Raw genomic sequence first — 17,070 nt, 5'->3', positions numbered from 1 at the left:
ATATATATATATATATATATATATATATATATATATATATATATATATACAGTGGGTACGGAAAGTATTCAGACCCCCTTAAATTTTTCACTCTTTGTTATATTGCAGCCATTTGCTAAAATCATTTAAGTTCATTCTTCTTCCTCATGAATGTACACACAGCACCCCATACTGACAGAAAAACACAGAATTGTTGACATTGTTGCAGATTTATTAAAAAAGAAAAACTGAAATATCACATGGTCCTAAGTATTCAGACCCTTTGCTGTGACACTCATATATTTAACTCAGGTGCTTTCCATTTCTTCTGATCATCCTTGAGATGGTTCTACACCTTCATTTGAGTCCAGCTGTGTTTGATTATACTGATTGGACTTGATTAGGAAAGCCACACACCTGTCTATATAAGACCTTCCAGATCACAATGCATGTCAGAGCAAATGAGAATCATGAGGTCAAAGGAACTGCCTGAAGAGCTCAGAGACAGAATTGTGGCAAGGCACAGATCTGGCCAAGGTTACAAAAAGATTTCTGCTGCACTTAATGTTCCTAAGAGCACAGTGGCCTCCATAATCCTCAAATGGAAGACGTTTGGGACGACCAGAACCCTTCCTAGAGCTGGCCGTCCGGCCAAACTGAGCTATCGGGGGAGAAGAGCCATGGTGAGAGAGGTAAAGAAGAACCCAAAGATCACTGTGGCTGAGCTCCAGAGATGCAGTCAGGAGATGGGAGAAAGTTGTAGAAAGTCAACCATCACTGTAGCCCTCCACCAGTAGGGGCTTTATGGCAGAGTGGCCCGACGGAAGCCTCTCCTCAGTGTAAGACACATGAAAGCCCCCATGGAGTTTGCTAAAAAACACCTGAAGGACTCCAAGATGGTGAGAAATAAGATTCTCTGGTCTGATGAGACCAAAATAGAACTTTTTGGCCTTAATTCTAAGCGGTATGTGTGGAGAAAACCAGGCACTGCTCATCACCTGTCCAATACAGTCCCAACAGTGAAGCATGGTGGTGGCAGCATCATGCTGTGGGGGTGTTTTTCAGCTGCAGGGACAGGACGACTGGTTGCAATCGAGGGAAAGATGAATGCGGCCAAGTACAGGGATATCCTGGACAAAAACCTTCTCCAGAGTGCTCTGGACCTCAGACTGGGCCGAAGGTTTATCTTCCAACAAGACAATGACTCTACGCACACAGCTAAAATAACGAAGGAGTGGCTTCACAACAACTCCGTGACTGTTCTTGAATGGCCCAGCCAGAGCCCTGACTTAAACCCAATTGAGCATCTCAGGAGAGACCTAAAAATGGCTGTCCACCAACGTTTACCATCCAACCTGACAGAACTGGAGAGGATCTGCAAGGAGGAATGGCAGAGGATCCCCAAATCCAGGTGTGAAAGACTTGTTGCATCTTTCCCAAAAAGACTCCTGGCTGTATTAGATCAAAAGGGGGCTTCTACTAAATACTGAGCAAAGGGTCTGAATACTTAGGACCACTTAGAATCATTTGCTCTGACATGCATTGTGATCTGGAAGGTCTTATATAGACAGGTGTGTGGCTTTCCTAATCAAGTCCAATCAGTATAATCAAACACAGCTGGACTCAAATGAAGGTGTAGAACCATCTCAAGGATGATCAGAAGAAATGGAAAGCACCTGAGTTAAATATATGAGTGTCACAGCAAAGGGTCTGAATACTTAGGACCATGTGATATTTCAGTTTTTCTTTTTTAATAAATCTGCAACAATGTCAACAATTCTGTGTTTTTCCGTCAATATGGTGAGCTGTGTGTACATTCATGAGGAAGAAGAATGAACTTAAATGATTTTAGCAAATGGCTGCAATATAACAAAGAGTGAAAAATTTAAGGGGGTCTGAATACTTTCCGTACCCACTGTATATATATATATATATATATATAGACAAACCCAGGAAAACCCCTCCTACTACCTGCATCCCTTAGTTTTTTGCAAGTATCCCGGGAGGATAGACATTGATTCTTTCTTTTTTTTCTTTTCAGTTTTTTTCCTGCAGACAAAACTTCATCATGGCTGGAGGTTTCCCCTATCTGGTGTAGTTATCCCTAGCCTGGTGTTTGAAATATACTGCATCAATTTCCTGTGGGGCTGGATCTTACTGGGCTAGCCTGGTGTTCCAAGTGAGGCTTTCCAAACTCTATTCTGCTAAAAGTTAGCTCTTACTGGGTCCTGAGCCTCTGCCCTATCTCAGAAGATTTGCTTAGTATGCAGACCAATCTGGCTGAGCATCAGGAGCTCCCTAATTTGACTAGGTGCTAATATTCCCTGTTTTATGCTGGCTCTGCTCTAGAATGGGTTAACGCAGTGGGACTATGAGCGTTGACATCCACTGGGTGTCACATGTGCTCTGTGCTCCTATACCAGCCACACAGCGTCGAAGAAGCATTTCCCTGCTGCTGATCCTGATGTGCTGAGCCATGTGGAACTTCGATCTTCACTCGGTTTCTGCCGTCTGCCTACAGTGACTTTGGTTACTTGCACCATTCCACCCTTTAGTCATTGACCCTCCTCCTGTCGGTACAGGGAGCTTGGTAGTCAGAGGAATCTTGTCTCCCAATATACAGTATCTAACAAAAGTGAGTACACCCCTCACATTTTTGTAAATATTTTATTATATCTTTTCATGTGACAACACTGAAGAAATTACACTTTGCTACAATGTAAAGTAGTGAGTGTACAGCTTGTATAACAGTGTAAATTTGCTTTCCCCTAAAAATAATTCAACACACACCCATTAACCACTTCCATACTGGGCAATTTCTGGCACTCATCATTTTTTTGCTAGAAAATTACTCGGAACCCCCCAAACATATATTTTTTATCAGAGACCCTAGGGAATAAAATGGCGGTCATTGCCACTTTTTATGTCACACTGTATTTGCGCAGAAATTTTTCAAATGCGTTTTTTTTGGGGGGGACTTTTATGAATTAAAAAAAATAAAACCCTAAAGTTAGCCAAAATTTTTTGTATAATGTGAAAGATGATGTTACGCTGAGTAAATACAGTGCCTTGCGAAAGTATTTGTCCCCCTTGAACTTTGGGACCTTTTGCCACCTTTCAGGCTTCAAACATAAAGGTATAAAACTGTAATTTTTTGTGAAGAATCAACAAGTGGGACACAATCATGAAGTGGAACAAAATTTATTGGATATTTCAAACTTTTTTAACAAATAAAAAACTGAAAAATTGGCATGCAAAATTATTCAGCCCCCTTAAGTTAATACTTTGTAGCGCCACCTTTTGCTGCGATTACAGCTGTAAGTCGCTTGGGGTATGTCTCTGTCAGTTTTGCACATCGAGAGACTGAAATGTTTGCCCATTCCTCCTTGCAAAACAGCTCGAACTCAGTGAGGTTGGATGGAGAGCGTTTGTGAACAGCAGTTTTCTGTTCTTTCCACAGATTCTCAATTGGATTCAGGTCTGGACTTTGACTTGGCCATTCTAACACCTGGATATGTTTATTTGTGAACCATTCCATTGTAGATTTTGCTTTATGTTTTGGATCATTGTCTTGTTGGAAGACAAATCTCAGTCCCAGTCTCAGGTCTTTTGCAGACTCCATCAGGTTTTCTTCCAGAATGGTCCTGTATTTGGCTCCATCCATCTTCCCATCAATTTTAACCATCTTCCCTGTCCCTGCTGAAGAAAAGCAGGCCCAAACCATGATGCTGCCACCACCATGTTTGACAGTGGGGATGGTGTGTTCAGGGTGATGAGCTGTGTTGCTTTTACGCCAAACAGAACGTTTTGCATTGTTGCCAAAAAGTTTGATTTTGGTTTCATCTGACCAGAGCACCTTCTTCCACATGTTTGGTGTGTCTCCCAGGAGGCTTGTGGCAAACTTTAAACGACATTTTTTATGGATATCTTTAAGAAATGGCTTTCTTCTTGCTACTCTTCCATAAAGGCCAGATTTGTGCAGTATACAACTGATTGTTGTCCTATGGACAGAGTCTCCCACATCAGCTGTAGATCTCTGCAGTTCATCCAGAGTGATCATGGGCCTCTTGGCTGCATCTCTGATCAGTCTTCTCCTTGTATGAGCTGAAAGTTTAGAGGGACGGCCAGGTCTCCGTAGATTTGCAGTGGTCTGATACTCCTTCCATTTCATTCTTATCGCTTGCACAGTGCTCCTTGGGATGTTTAAAGCTTGGGAAATCTTTTTGTATCCAAATCCGGCTTTAAACTTCTCCACAACAGTATATCGGACCTGCTTGGTGTGTTCCTTGTTCTTCAGGATGCTCTCTGCGCTTTAAACGGACCTCTGAGACTATCACAGTGCAGGTGCATTTATACAGAGACTTGATTACACACAAGTGGATTCTATTTATCATCATTAGTCATTTAGGTCAACATTGGATCATTCAGAGATCCTCACTGAACTTCTGGAGAGAGTTTGCTGCACTGAAAGTAAAGGGGCTGAATAATTTTGCACGCCCAATTTTTCAGTTTTTTATTTAACAAAGTTTGAAATATCCAATAAATTTCGTTCCACTTCATGATTGTGTCCCACTTGTTGTTGATTCTTCACAAAAAATTACAGTTCTATATCTTTATGTTTGAAGCCTGAAAGCTCCTCCCCAGCAACAAATGTAACACCTTAATGAGCTAGTCTCATTAGCAAACGCACAATAGCAAACACCTAACCAAATTCCTTTCCTCTTCTCAAGCAATGGTCAGCAAAAAACACAGATGAGTCAGTTGCAAACTCCAAGCCAATCTCTTTCAGTATCTCTTCAGTCTCCTGCAATATCTCTTCACTGTACTTAAAATGTTGTACTTGAATGGAGTACTTGCAGCTAATGAATTAGGCCAGCTAATGAGTCTTTCTCTATATATACACACACTCCTTCACAAGCTCCTCCCCAGCAACAAATGTAACACCTTAATGAGCTAGTCTCATTAGCAAACGCACAATAGCAAACACCTGACCAAATTCCTTTCCTCTTCTCAAGCAATGGTCAGCAAAAAACACAGATGAGTCAGTTGCAAACTCCAAGCCAATCTCTTTCAGTATCTCTTCAATCTCTTCAGTCTCCTGCAATATCTCTTCACTGTACTTAAAATGTTGTACTTGAATGGAGTACTTGTTCACCTGAGATCAGTGCAGTATTGAAAACTGCCAGGCTGGGCGTGACGTCATCATGCCGTGCCCGGGCCTCAGAGAGTCATAGAGATTGCCGGGATTATCTGGTTCTAGCAGTCTCTATTGTGACACTCCTGCCGGCGGTCGATTCTTTCTCCGGCTCGCCGATCGCACGGGCGAGCCGGTAGAAGCACCGGAGGGTGGCGGGAGGGGGGATGTCCCCTCCCGCTGCCTGTAAGACCGATCAAGTGGCTGAACAGCCACTACAATTGTTCTTATGGTGAAGGGAATCACCGGCTGAAAAAAATTATATCTGAATGATGCCTGCAGCTGCAGGCATCATTCAGATATCCCCACTCAAAGCCCAGTATAACGGCCACCTAAGGGGAAGTGGTTAATGTCTAAACCGCTGGCAACAAAAGGGAGTACAAAATGTCCAAATTGGGCCCAAAGTATCCCAATTTTGTGTGGCCACCATTATTTTCCATCACTGCCTTAACCCTCTTGGGCATGAAGTTCACCAGAGCTTCACAGGTTGTAACTGGAGTCCTCTTCTACTCCTCCATGATGACTTCACGGAGCTGATAGATGTAAGAGACCTTGCACTCCTCCACCTTCCATTTGAGGATGCCCCACTGATACTCAATAGGGTTTAGGTCTGGAGACATGCTTGGCCAGTCCATCACCTTTACCCTCAGCTTCTTTAACAAGGCAGTGCTCGTCTTGGAGGTGTGTTAGGGGTCATTATCATGTTGGAATACAGCCCTGCAGCCCAGTCTCCGAAGAGAGGGGATCATGCTCTGCTTCAGTATGTCACATTACATGTTAGTATTCATGGTTCCCCCAATGAACTGTAGCTCCCCAGTGCTGGCATCACTCATGCAGCCCCAGATTATGACACTCCCACCACCATGCATGACTGTAGGCAAGACACACTTGTCTTTATACTCCTCATCTGGTTGCCGCCACACTCGCTTGACACCATCTGAACCAAACAAGTTTGTCTTGGTCTCATCAGACTACAGCACATGGTTCCAGTAATCCATGTCCTTAGTTTGCTTGTCTTCAGCAAACTTTGCAAGCTTTCTTGTGTGTCATCTTTAGAAGAGTCTTCCTTCTGGGACGACAGCCATGCAGACCAATTTGATGCAGTGTGCAGCGTATAGTCTGAGCACTGGCAGGCTGATCCCCCACCCCTTCAACCTCTACAGCAATGCTGGCAGCACTCATATGTCTATTTCCCAAAGACAACCTCTGGATATGACGCTGAGCATGTGCACTCAACTTCTTTGGTTGATTATGGCGAGGCCTGTTCTGAGTGGAACCTGTCCTGTTAAACCCCTGTACGGTCTTGGCCACCGTGCTGCAGCTCAGTTTCAGGGTCTTGGCAATTTTCTTATCGCCTAGGCCATCTTTATGTAGAACAACAATTTTTTTTTTTTACAGACCCTCAGAGTGTTCTTTGCCATGAGGTGCCATGTTGAACTTCCAGTGACTAGTATAAGAGAGTGAGAGCGATAAGGCCAAATTTAACACACCTGCTCCCCATTCACACCTGAGACCTTGTAACACTAACGAGTCACATGACACTGCGGAGGGAAAATGGCTGATTGGGCCCAATTTGGACATTTTCACTTAGGGGTGTGTACCCACTTTTGTTCCAAGGGTTTAGACGTTAAAGAGTTATTTTGAGGGGACAGCAAATTGACAAGCTGTACACTCACTACTTTACATTGTAGCAATGTTTCATTTCTTCAGTGTTGTCACATGAAAAGATATAATATTTTTACAAAAATGTGAGAGGTATACTCACTTTTGTAAAATACTGTACATCTTTATTTGATTGATTTTAGCGATTAGACTTTTCCTTCAGCGTTGGATCAGCCTATTGAAAGACCAACTGATCCAGATGCAGTCAGACAAGGCCATGGTGGTGACATACAGTTGTACTCAAAAGTTTACATACCCTGGCAGAAATCTTGAAATGTTGGCATTGATTTTGATATGACTGAATATAATATTTAAACTGAGCATGCCAAAAAACTGTCATTTATTTAAAAGAGACGTTCAGGATTTAAAAAAAAATAAACATTTATACTCACCTAGGTGGATGCAGCATTGATCTGACGCTGCATCTGTCCCCCGCTGGCTCTGCAGTGAAAACTGAGCGATCAAACACTGCTGATCGCTCAGTTCTCTCCCACTGCTCTGAGCAGAGAGCCATGACTGTCAGCGGCTCTCTCCTCTCCCCTCCCATCCAATGCTCAGTGAAGTGCTGGACGGGAGGGGCTGGCTCATGCTCCCAGCAGACCGCTGAAAGGCTGAGCCAGGTGCCTGTCCAGGCATTTGGGTGGATCCCGACCATGTGGTTGAGATCTTTTCCGAGCCTGGATCGGCTGAAAAAGGGTCGCAGGAGCGCAGAACGAACTGCACTCCTGTAACCCGTAGAAGTATGGCCAAAAAAACATTGGCCATACTTTTCCTTTAACCAGTTCTGGACCGGAAGGATTTGCCCCCTTAATGACCAGGCCATTTTTTGCGATTCGACACTGCGTTACTTTACCGTAAAATTGCGCGGTCTTGTGATGCTGTACCCAAATAAAATCAATGTCCTTTTTTCCCCACAAATAGCTTTCTTTTGGTGGTATATGATCGCCTGTGTGATTTTTATGTTTTGCGTTATAAACAAAAAAAGAGCGACATTTCTGAAAAAAAGAAAAATATATATATTTCACTTTTTGCTATATAACATTCCCAAAAAAAAAAAATGTAGAATTCAAAATGTTTTCATCTTTTTGGGCCAATTTGTATCCGGCTACATATTTTTGGTAAAAAAAAAATCACAATAAGCATATTTTGATTTATTTACGCAAAAGTTATCACGTCTACAAACTAGGGCAAAGATTTATGTCATTTTTTTTATTTTACTAGTAATGGCGACGATCAGTGATTTTTAGCAGGACTGCGACAATGCGGCGGACAAATCGGACCCCTAACTGACATTTTTTACACTTTTGGGGGGACCAGTGACATTACTACAGTAATCAGTGCTAAAAATATGCGATGTTATTGTAATAATGACATTGGCAGGGAAGGGAAAAACCAGGGTGATCAAAGGGTTAAATGTGAGTTTACAATAGCTGACCGCCCTTTCTCAGTGGGGAGCAATCGCGGGTGGCCGGTGGCCCTGTGCACCGGCTTCCCTGCTGCCTAGTGGGGGTGGGGGTGGGAGCGTGCCACCGGTGGTGCGCGCTCGCCCCCCAGCACTATGCGCATGACTGATGTAGGGCTACGTCGGTTCGCACAGGAGAGGCTGCCTGCCGCAGTAAATCTGCGGCGGCCGGTCTTAATGTGGTTAAAGGATAGTGATCATATAACGAAATGTATTATCACATAGTAGTTTGTCTTCTTTTTAAATCCTAATGATAACAGAGATCACCGAAATGGCCCTGATCAAAAGTTTGCATCCCCTGCAATGTTTGGCCTTAGTACAGACACACAAGGTGAATTCAAGGTTCATTTCCCACAGCTGTGGCTTTTTAAACTGCAGTTAATATCTGTGTATAAATAATCAATGAGTTTATTAGATCTCACATGGATACACTAAGCAGGCTAGATACTGATCCATGGGGAGTAGAAAATAACTGTCAAAAGACCTGTGTAACAAGGTAATGGAACTTTATAGAGATGGAAAGGGGATATAAAAAGATATCCAAAGCCTTGAATATGCCAGTCAGTACTGTTTAATCACATATTAAGTGGAAAAACTGAGGTCAGGCAGACCCAGAAAGATTGCAGCCACAACTGCCAGAAGAATTGTTTGGGATATAAAGAAAAACCCACAGGTAACCTCAGGTGATATACAGGCTGCTCTGGAAAAAGATGGTGGGGTTGTTTCAAGGAGCACAATAGGGCAATTCTTAAAAAAAAATTAGCTGCATGGTCGAGTTGCCAGAAAGAAGCCTTTACTGCAAAAAAAAGCCTGGTTACTATATGCCTGACAACACCTTGACACACCTCACAGCTTCTGGCACACTAATCTGGAGTGATGAGACCAAAATAGAGCTGTATGGTAACAACCATAAGCACTATGTATGGAGAGGGGTCAACAGCGAAAAGAATACCATCCTCACTGTGAAACATGGTTGTGGCTCACTGATGTTCTGGGGGTGTGTGAGCTCTAAATGCACTGTGAATCTTGTGAAAACACATGGCAAGATGAATAAAGCATGTTAAAAAATATTGGAAGACAAGCTGCATGCTTCTGCACCAAAGCTGCGCATGGGACGATCTTGGATTTTCCAGCATGACAATGACCCTAAGCACAAAGCCAAGTTACAGCAGAAAAAGGTGAAGGTTCCCAAGTGGCCATCAGAGTCTCCTAACCTTAAAAAAAGAAAAGAAAAAAAGGGGGAAGGGAGGGGTATGTTTATCAAGAACGATGTGCAAGTGAATATGAGGGACGATATCACGAATGAAGCTAGGGAGGAGGTGGAATCCCTATGTGTAGAGCTTCAAAGGGAAGGTACTATGGGGAAAGTAACATTGGGCGAATGCTACAGGCCTCCCAACCAGAGGGAGGAGGGGGGGTGGACCCTCTTTCACAGCTTGGAATGGCAGCAAGGATGGGAAATGTCATAATGGGGCATTTTAATTATCCAGATATAGACTGGGCAGAAGGAACTGCACATTCATCTAAGGCTCGCCATTTCCTAAATATTTTGCAGGACAATTTTAATGGGTCAGAGGGTGAACACACCAACAAGAAACAATACGTTACTAGACCTACTGATTACTAACAATACAGATCTGATCGCGGATGTAGAAATACGGGGCAACTTAGGAAACAGTGACTAGAGGTAAATTGGATTCAGTATAAAACACACGGATAATACAAGGACACTGAAATTCAAAAGAGCCAACTTCCCTAAACTGCGCTCTTTGTTAGACGATATAAAATGGGATTGAATCCTAGGAACAAAGAAAAGGGAGGAAAAATGGGAGTGCTTTAAGAAAATACTAAATAAAGGTATTGGCCAGTACATTCCAATGGGCAATAAGTTTAAAAGAGCTAAAATAAACCCTGGGTGGCTAAACTCCAACGTAAAAATGCACATAAAAACTAAAGAAATGGCCTTCAAAAAATACAAGGCTGAGGGGTCATTGGCAGCATTCCAACATTACAAAGAATGCAATCAGATATGTAAGAGCACAATCAAGGCGGCTGAGATAGAACACGAAAGGCACATAGCAGAAGAGAGAAAAAAAAAACCTCAAGAATTTCTTTAAGTATAAAAAAACGTAAGAAAGTGAGGCCAGAACCTATTGGCCCCATAAAGGACAGAGAGAAGGCAAAGGTGCTAAATACATTTTCTCAGTCTTCACAAAAGAATTGGGGGGGGGGGGGTACAGTAACCTAGACTGTAATGTTAATAACACTTCACAGGAAGCACCCTCATGGTTAACAGAAGACAGACTCAGAACTGGACTTAAAAAACTTAACATAAATAGGTCAACGGGACCAGATGGCTTACATAACTACTGTATAACTATGTAAGCCATCTGGTCCCGGTGACTTATTTATGTTAACATTTTCAAGTCTAGTTCTAAATCTGTCTACTGTTAACCATGAGGGTGCTTCCTGTGACGTGTTATTAACTTTAACATTGCAGTCTAGGTTACTGTATCCCCCCAACTCTTTTGTGAAGACTGAGGAGAAAAATGTATTTAGCACCTTAGATTGTAAGCTCCTTGAGGGCAGGGACTGATGTGAATGTACTATGTATATGTAAAGCGCTGCGTAAATTGACAGTGCTATATAAGTACCTGAAATAAATAAAATAAATAAATAATTTAGCACCTTTGCCTTCTTTCTGTCATTTATGGGGCCAATATGTTCTGGCCTCACTTTCTTACTATTTATAAACTTGAAGACAAACTCAGAACTAGACTTGAAAAACTTAACATAAATAAGTCACCTGGACCAGATGGCTTACACCCGAGGGTCCTTAAAGAACTCAGCCAGATGATAGCCAGAGCTTTGTTCCTAATTTTTAGGGATAGTCTACTGACGGGAATGGTACCAGCTGATTGAAAAAAAGCCAATGTGGTTCCAATATTTAAAAAAAGGGCTGAGATATATCCCTGGGAGCTACAGGCCAGCTAACCTAACATCAGTAGTCTGCAAGATATTGGAGGGGATGATAAGGGACTATATACAAGACTTTAGTAATGAAAACGGTATCATTAGTAGTAATCAGCATGGATTCATAAAAAAATCGCTCTTGCCAGACCAATCTATTACCTTCTATGAAGAAGTTAGCTGCCATCTAGATAAAGGAAGGCCTGTGAATGTGGTGTATCTGGATTTTGCAAAGACATTTGATATTTTACTGTACAAACTTAGGTACATACGTATGGACCACAGGGTGAGTACCTGGATTAAAAGCTAGCTTCAGGGGCGAGTCCAAAGGGTGGTGATACATGGGAAGTACTTGGAATGGTCTGGTGTTGAAAGTGGGGTCCCCCAAGGATCTGTCCTGGGACCAATCCTATTTAATTTTTTTTCATAAATGACCTAGAGGATGGGATAAACAGCTCAATCTCCATATTTGCGGACAATGTCAAATTACGCAGGGTAAAAACTTCTATGCAGGATGTGGAAACCTTACAAGAAGACCGGAACAAAATAATGGGGTGGGAATCTACATGGCAAAGGAGATTTAATGTTAAAAATGTAAGGTAATGCATTTGGGTGCCAGAAATACGAAAACGCAAGTTACTCACTAGGGGGAGAGCCTTTGAGGGAATCTAAGATAGAAAAGGACCTGGGGGTCCTAGTAGACGACAATCTCAGCAATGGAATGCAATGTCAAGCTGTTGCAAGCAAAGCTAACAGAGTACTGGCATGCATAAAAAAGGGGATTCACTCCAGAGATAAAACGATAATTCTCCCACTCTACATGACTCTGGTCCTGCCGCTTCTCGAGTATGCCTTCCAGTTCTGGGCACCGCTCCTCAGGAAGGATGTGCTGGAACTGGAGAGAGTCCTGAGAAGGGCAACAAAGCTAATAAAGGGAATGGAGGACTTCAGCTATGAGGAAAGACTACAAGCATTGAACTTATTCTATCTGGAGAAGAGACGCTTGATGGAGGATATAATATCAATGTACATATACTGTACTGGCGACCCTAGCATAGGGAAAAAACTATTCAGCGTAAGGAAATATAAAAGGACTCACAGCTAATTCACTAAAATTAGAAGAGAAGCAGTTTAACCTTAAACTGCGTAAAGGGTTCTATATCGTCAGAGGGGTAAGGATGTGGAATTCTCTTCCACAAGCAGTGGTATCAGCAGGGAGCATCGATAGTTTCAAAAAACGATTAGATGGGCACCTTAACAACCACAACGTATAGGATCTATGATGTACTACTGACACAAACAATTATACACACACTCATCATAGGTTGAACTGGGTGGACTGGTGTCTTTTTTCAACCTCACTAACTATGTAATATTATCAAGTCACTCTGCCCTGGAGGCATTTTGCCAAGACGAATAGGCAGTTATACCACCTGCAAGAATTCAGGGGCCTCATAGACAACTATTACAAAAGTCTGCATGCTGTCATTGATGCTAAAAGGGGCAATACACAGTATTAGGAACTAAGGGTATGCAGAGTTTTAAACAGGAGTCATTTCATTTGTTTACTTGTTACTATGTTTTGTTTTATGATTTTGTCATTCTGTTATGACTTACAGTTACAGAATATGAATCCCATAAGAAATGAATGTGTTTTGCCTGCTCACTTATGTTTTCTTTAAAAATGGTACCTTGGGTATATTACCAATTCTCCAAGGGTATGCCAACTTTTGAACACAACTGTACATCAACCATTAAGGAGAAACCATAGGTTTCATTGATGCTAGAGAGTAGATGCTATCCTGGACAGAACTTTCTGTTCCAAACTTGTCAACAAAATATATTCCATGCTTAGACGACTGGCAGGCAGATTTCCTCAGCTGGGAATATCTGGAAAAGGGAGAGGTGTCTCTTCACCTAGAGATACTTCAGGACCTATGTCACAGGTGGCCTCCAGGTTCAATAACAAACTGGACAGGTTTTTATTCAGAGAGAGGTATCCTCTGGCATAAGCAGTGGATGCTCAGGTGGCTCAGTGGGTTCAGTATACCTTAATCTATGCCTTTCCTCCCTTGAAACTCAGGGCCATCTTACCGAATGGGCATGCTGGGCAGTTGCCCGGGGGCCCCACTTGCCCAGGGGGCCCAGCCCCAGTCAAGCATTATTCCCGATTCCTGTGTGCATTCCACCACCAAACTTAGCAGGTGGCAAGCGCCTGTCGGCCCTGCGCTGCTGTCAGGCCACTTGGCCCGTGGAGGGGGAGCCCACAACTGCAGGAATGCCTGTCCACCTCCACGGGAAACGGCACACACAGGACAGTCGAGTCTGACTCCCGTCCATGTGTGTGTTCACCGGACCCAGCCACCGAACTTGGAAGCTGTCATTAGCCTGGCAACTGCTGTACCAATAAATATTGCCTTATCGATGATTTGCATTTTTATTCTCGTGGATGATTGTGTAGGCGGGACCACAGTGAACTGCATTGCCTGGGGGCCTATAATGCTCTTAAGAGGCCACTGCTGAAATTCCTTCCTTGACTGCTCTGCAGGATCATAATGGAGGGCATTCTAGTGATCCTTATTGCTCGGGGTTGGCCCAGGCTGATGTGATACGCCAACTTGGTAAAACTTTTAGCAGCACACTGTGGGCCCTGCCAGACCATCTAGATCTACTTTTCAATGAAACAATTTGCCATCCTGCTTCATTGATTGCTGGCCTTAACAACGTGGCTGTTGAATGGGGCAATTGATCCCCCTAAGAAAATATTAGTGACTCTCCCTCCTGCTCTGGGATGGCGGATCAGTAAGCCCAGACTGCGGGTTCCTGACCCGCTATCCCCGAGCATCACTGTAAATAATGGAGCCGGCACTAGAGGAAGCAGAGCCGATGCTTCTTGTATAGTGCCGGCTCTTGTCACAGGCGGAGTGATACCAAATGTACTCTGCCTCTGCCTGTGATAGGAGCGATACAGGAAGCATCAGATCTGCTTCCTCTAGTGCTGGCTCCTGTCACGCTTATCCTCAGGAATGGTGGGCCGGGGACCCACCAACAGTACCTGCCAGCAATACCCACCAACAGTACCAGCCAGCAGTACCCGCCAGTACCAGCCAGTAGTACCCACCAGTACCATCCAGCAGTACCAGCCAGAAGTACCCACTAGCACCAGCCAGCAGAACCCATCAGCACAAGCCAGCAGAACCCACTAGCAGTACCAGCCAGAAGTACCCACCAGCAGTACCAGCCAGCAGTACCCACCAGCAACAGTTAGCAGTACCCACCACCAGTACCAGCCAGCAGTACCCACCAGCAGTACCTGCCAGCAGTACCAGCCAGCAGTACTAGCCAGCAAATCCCACCAGCAGTACTAGCTATCAGTACCCACCAGCACCAGCTAGCAGTACCAGCCAGCAGAACCCACTAGCAGTATCCATTAGCAGTACCAGCCAGCAGTACCCACCAGCAGTACCAGCCCTGTAGGACAGCCAGCAGCAGTCATCAGCCATACCCGCCTTTGGGACAGCAGCAGTCAGCGATACCTGCAGTAATCCTGAGGAAGAACTGAAGATTGAGGTCAGTTGAGGTGAAGGTAAACAACATCCATGTAAGAGCAACCTTAGGCCCCTTTCACACAATCAGTCTAATCGGGTCTGCCAGTCTGGTTTTCATGTGGTCTCTTTATTCTTAACCCTAGGTAGCTTTCCTTGTAGCTATCACCTCTGCGAGGCGGTGTCTGAATTCGAGACCTTATCGTGCAAAGAACCCTTGTTGATCTTGTATAGGGATGAGGAGTTTCGAGGCCCAGCAATTCCTTCTTGTGTAACGTACTCTCTGTTTTTCACATAAACCAAAACATTGTTCTCTTATCAGAATGAACTTTCCTTTGATGTGGTTTGGGCTGTGCTGGTTTCTTTCAGTCTCTACTTTTCTTAAGATTGCCATAGATGGATTGAATCTCGGCGACCTGCAAAGATTCGATCTATCTATGGACAGACTGGTTGTACTGAAGTAGGCCCATCGATCAATTTCAGTACAACCAGCCTGTCGGATTTTTTTCATGTGATCACTGCCAGCAGCTATAGAACCCATCCATGACCATTGCGTTCTGCCAGCAGGGAAGACTCCCTAACAGCAGAACACAATAGCAATGAGCGGTGGAGAAAATAAATGTAAGTTGTTAGGTGGGGGGCCAGATAGGTTTCTCTGAAGAAAAAGGAAGGGCATGTCTTGAAGATGTGGTGTGAGGATGAGGCGGGATGCTTTGGACAGTGAATGGATGTGGGGCCGAAAGGATAGTTCAGATTCCAGGATTACACCTAGAGCCTTGGCATGCGTTCTACCATGGGGACGTCTGTCTTATCTGATGTCAACTTCAGGTGTAAGATCCTTCAGGTGGCTCTTTGAGCTACAGGCAGACTCAGTTTTCTGCTATTACTTTGCTGTGTTCACCACCCCTCAGATGTGCTGCTTTTAAAAATCTCAAAGATTAACCACTTGCCGACCGGTCACGTTGACTATACTGCGGCAAAGTGGCTCGATATCGTCCAGCGACGTAGACCTACGTCGCTGGACTCCTCCCCTTGTGGGCGGCGCGCGCGCGCCGCCGGAGGCTCGCTCCCGCAGTATTCAGTCACAGTGGGAGTCGGGCCAGGGGATGAGCGGCGGTGATCGAGTGTGGAGATCCGCCAACTTGTGTAAACAAAGCGGGCGGATCTCCTAAGTGACAAACAGTGACAGATTGCAGGATTCAGCATAGCTGAACCTGCGATCTGTGCCTGTGTCACACAGTCCCCTCCCCCCACACACGTTAGTAAGCACCAGGCATACGTTAACCCCTCCCTCTCCAATAAAGTTAACCCCTTCCCTGCCAGTGTCATTTTTACAGTAACAGTGCATATTTATAGCACTGATTACTGTAGTAATGTTACTGGTACCCCCAAAAGTGTAAAAAATGTCAGTCAAGGGTCCGATCTGTCCGCCGCAATGTCGCAGTCCCGCAAAAAAATCGCAGATCGCCATCATTACTAGTTAAAAAAAAAAATTACATAAATTTCCCGTAGTTAGTAGCTGCAATAACTTTTGCGCAAACCAATCAAAACACGCTTATTGCAATTTTTTTACCAAAAATATGTAGCAGAAAACAAATTGGCCTAATATGTTAAAAAATTTGATTTTTAAATTTTTTTTGGGGAATTTCATATAAAAAAATGTGAAAAATATTGTTATTTTTTCAAAATTGTCGCTCTTTTTTTGTTTATAGCGCAAAAAGTAAAAATCACACAGGGGATCAAATACCACCAAAGAAAGCTCTTTGTGGGGAAAAAAAGGACATAAATTTAACTTGGGTACAGCATCGCACGACCGCGCAATTGTCTGTTAAAGTAACGCAGTGCCGAATCGCAAAATATGGCCTGGTCAGGAATGGGTTAAAATCTTCCGGTCTTAAAGCGGTTAAAAATACACTCATTGAGAATTTTTTTGTCAAAGACATGTAGCTAAATACATTTTGGCCTAAATATATGACAAAAATTGAATATATTGGATATTTTTTAACTGTCAAAGTAGAAAAATATTGTTATTTTTTCAAAATTGTCGCTTTTTTTATTAATATCGCAAAAAATGAAAATCGCACAGGTGATCAAATACCACCAAAAGAAAGCTCTGTTTGTGGGAAAAAAAGGACGTAAATTTCGTTTGGGTACGGCGTTGCATGACCGCGCAATTATCAGTTAAAGTGGCACAGTGCCGAATCGCAAAAAGTGGCCTGGACAGCAAAATCCTCCGGTGGTAAAGTGGTTAAAGACTT

Source organism: Pelophylax lessonae (genome assembly GCF_965119305.1).
Source record: "Pelophylax lessonae genome assembly, chromosome: 5".
Lineage (NCBI taxonomy): Eukaryota > Metazoa > Chordata > Amphibia > Anura > Ranidae > Pelophylax > Pelophylax lessonae.
Note: the sequence above shows the minus strand (reverse complement) of the source record.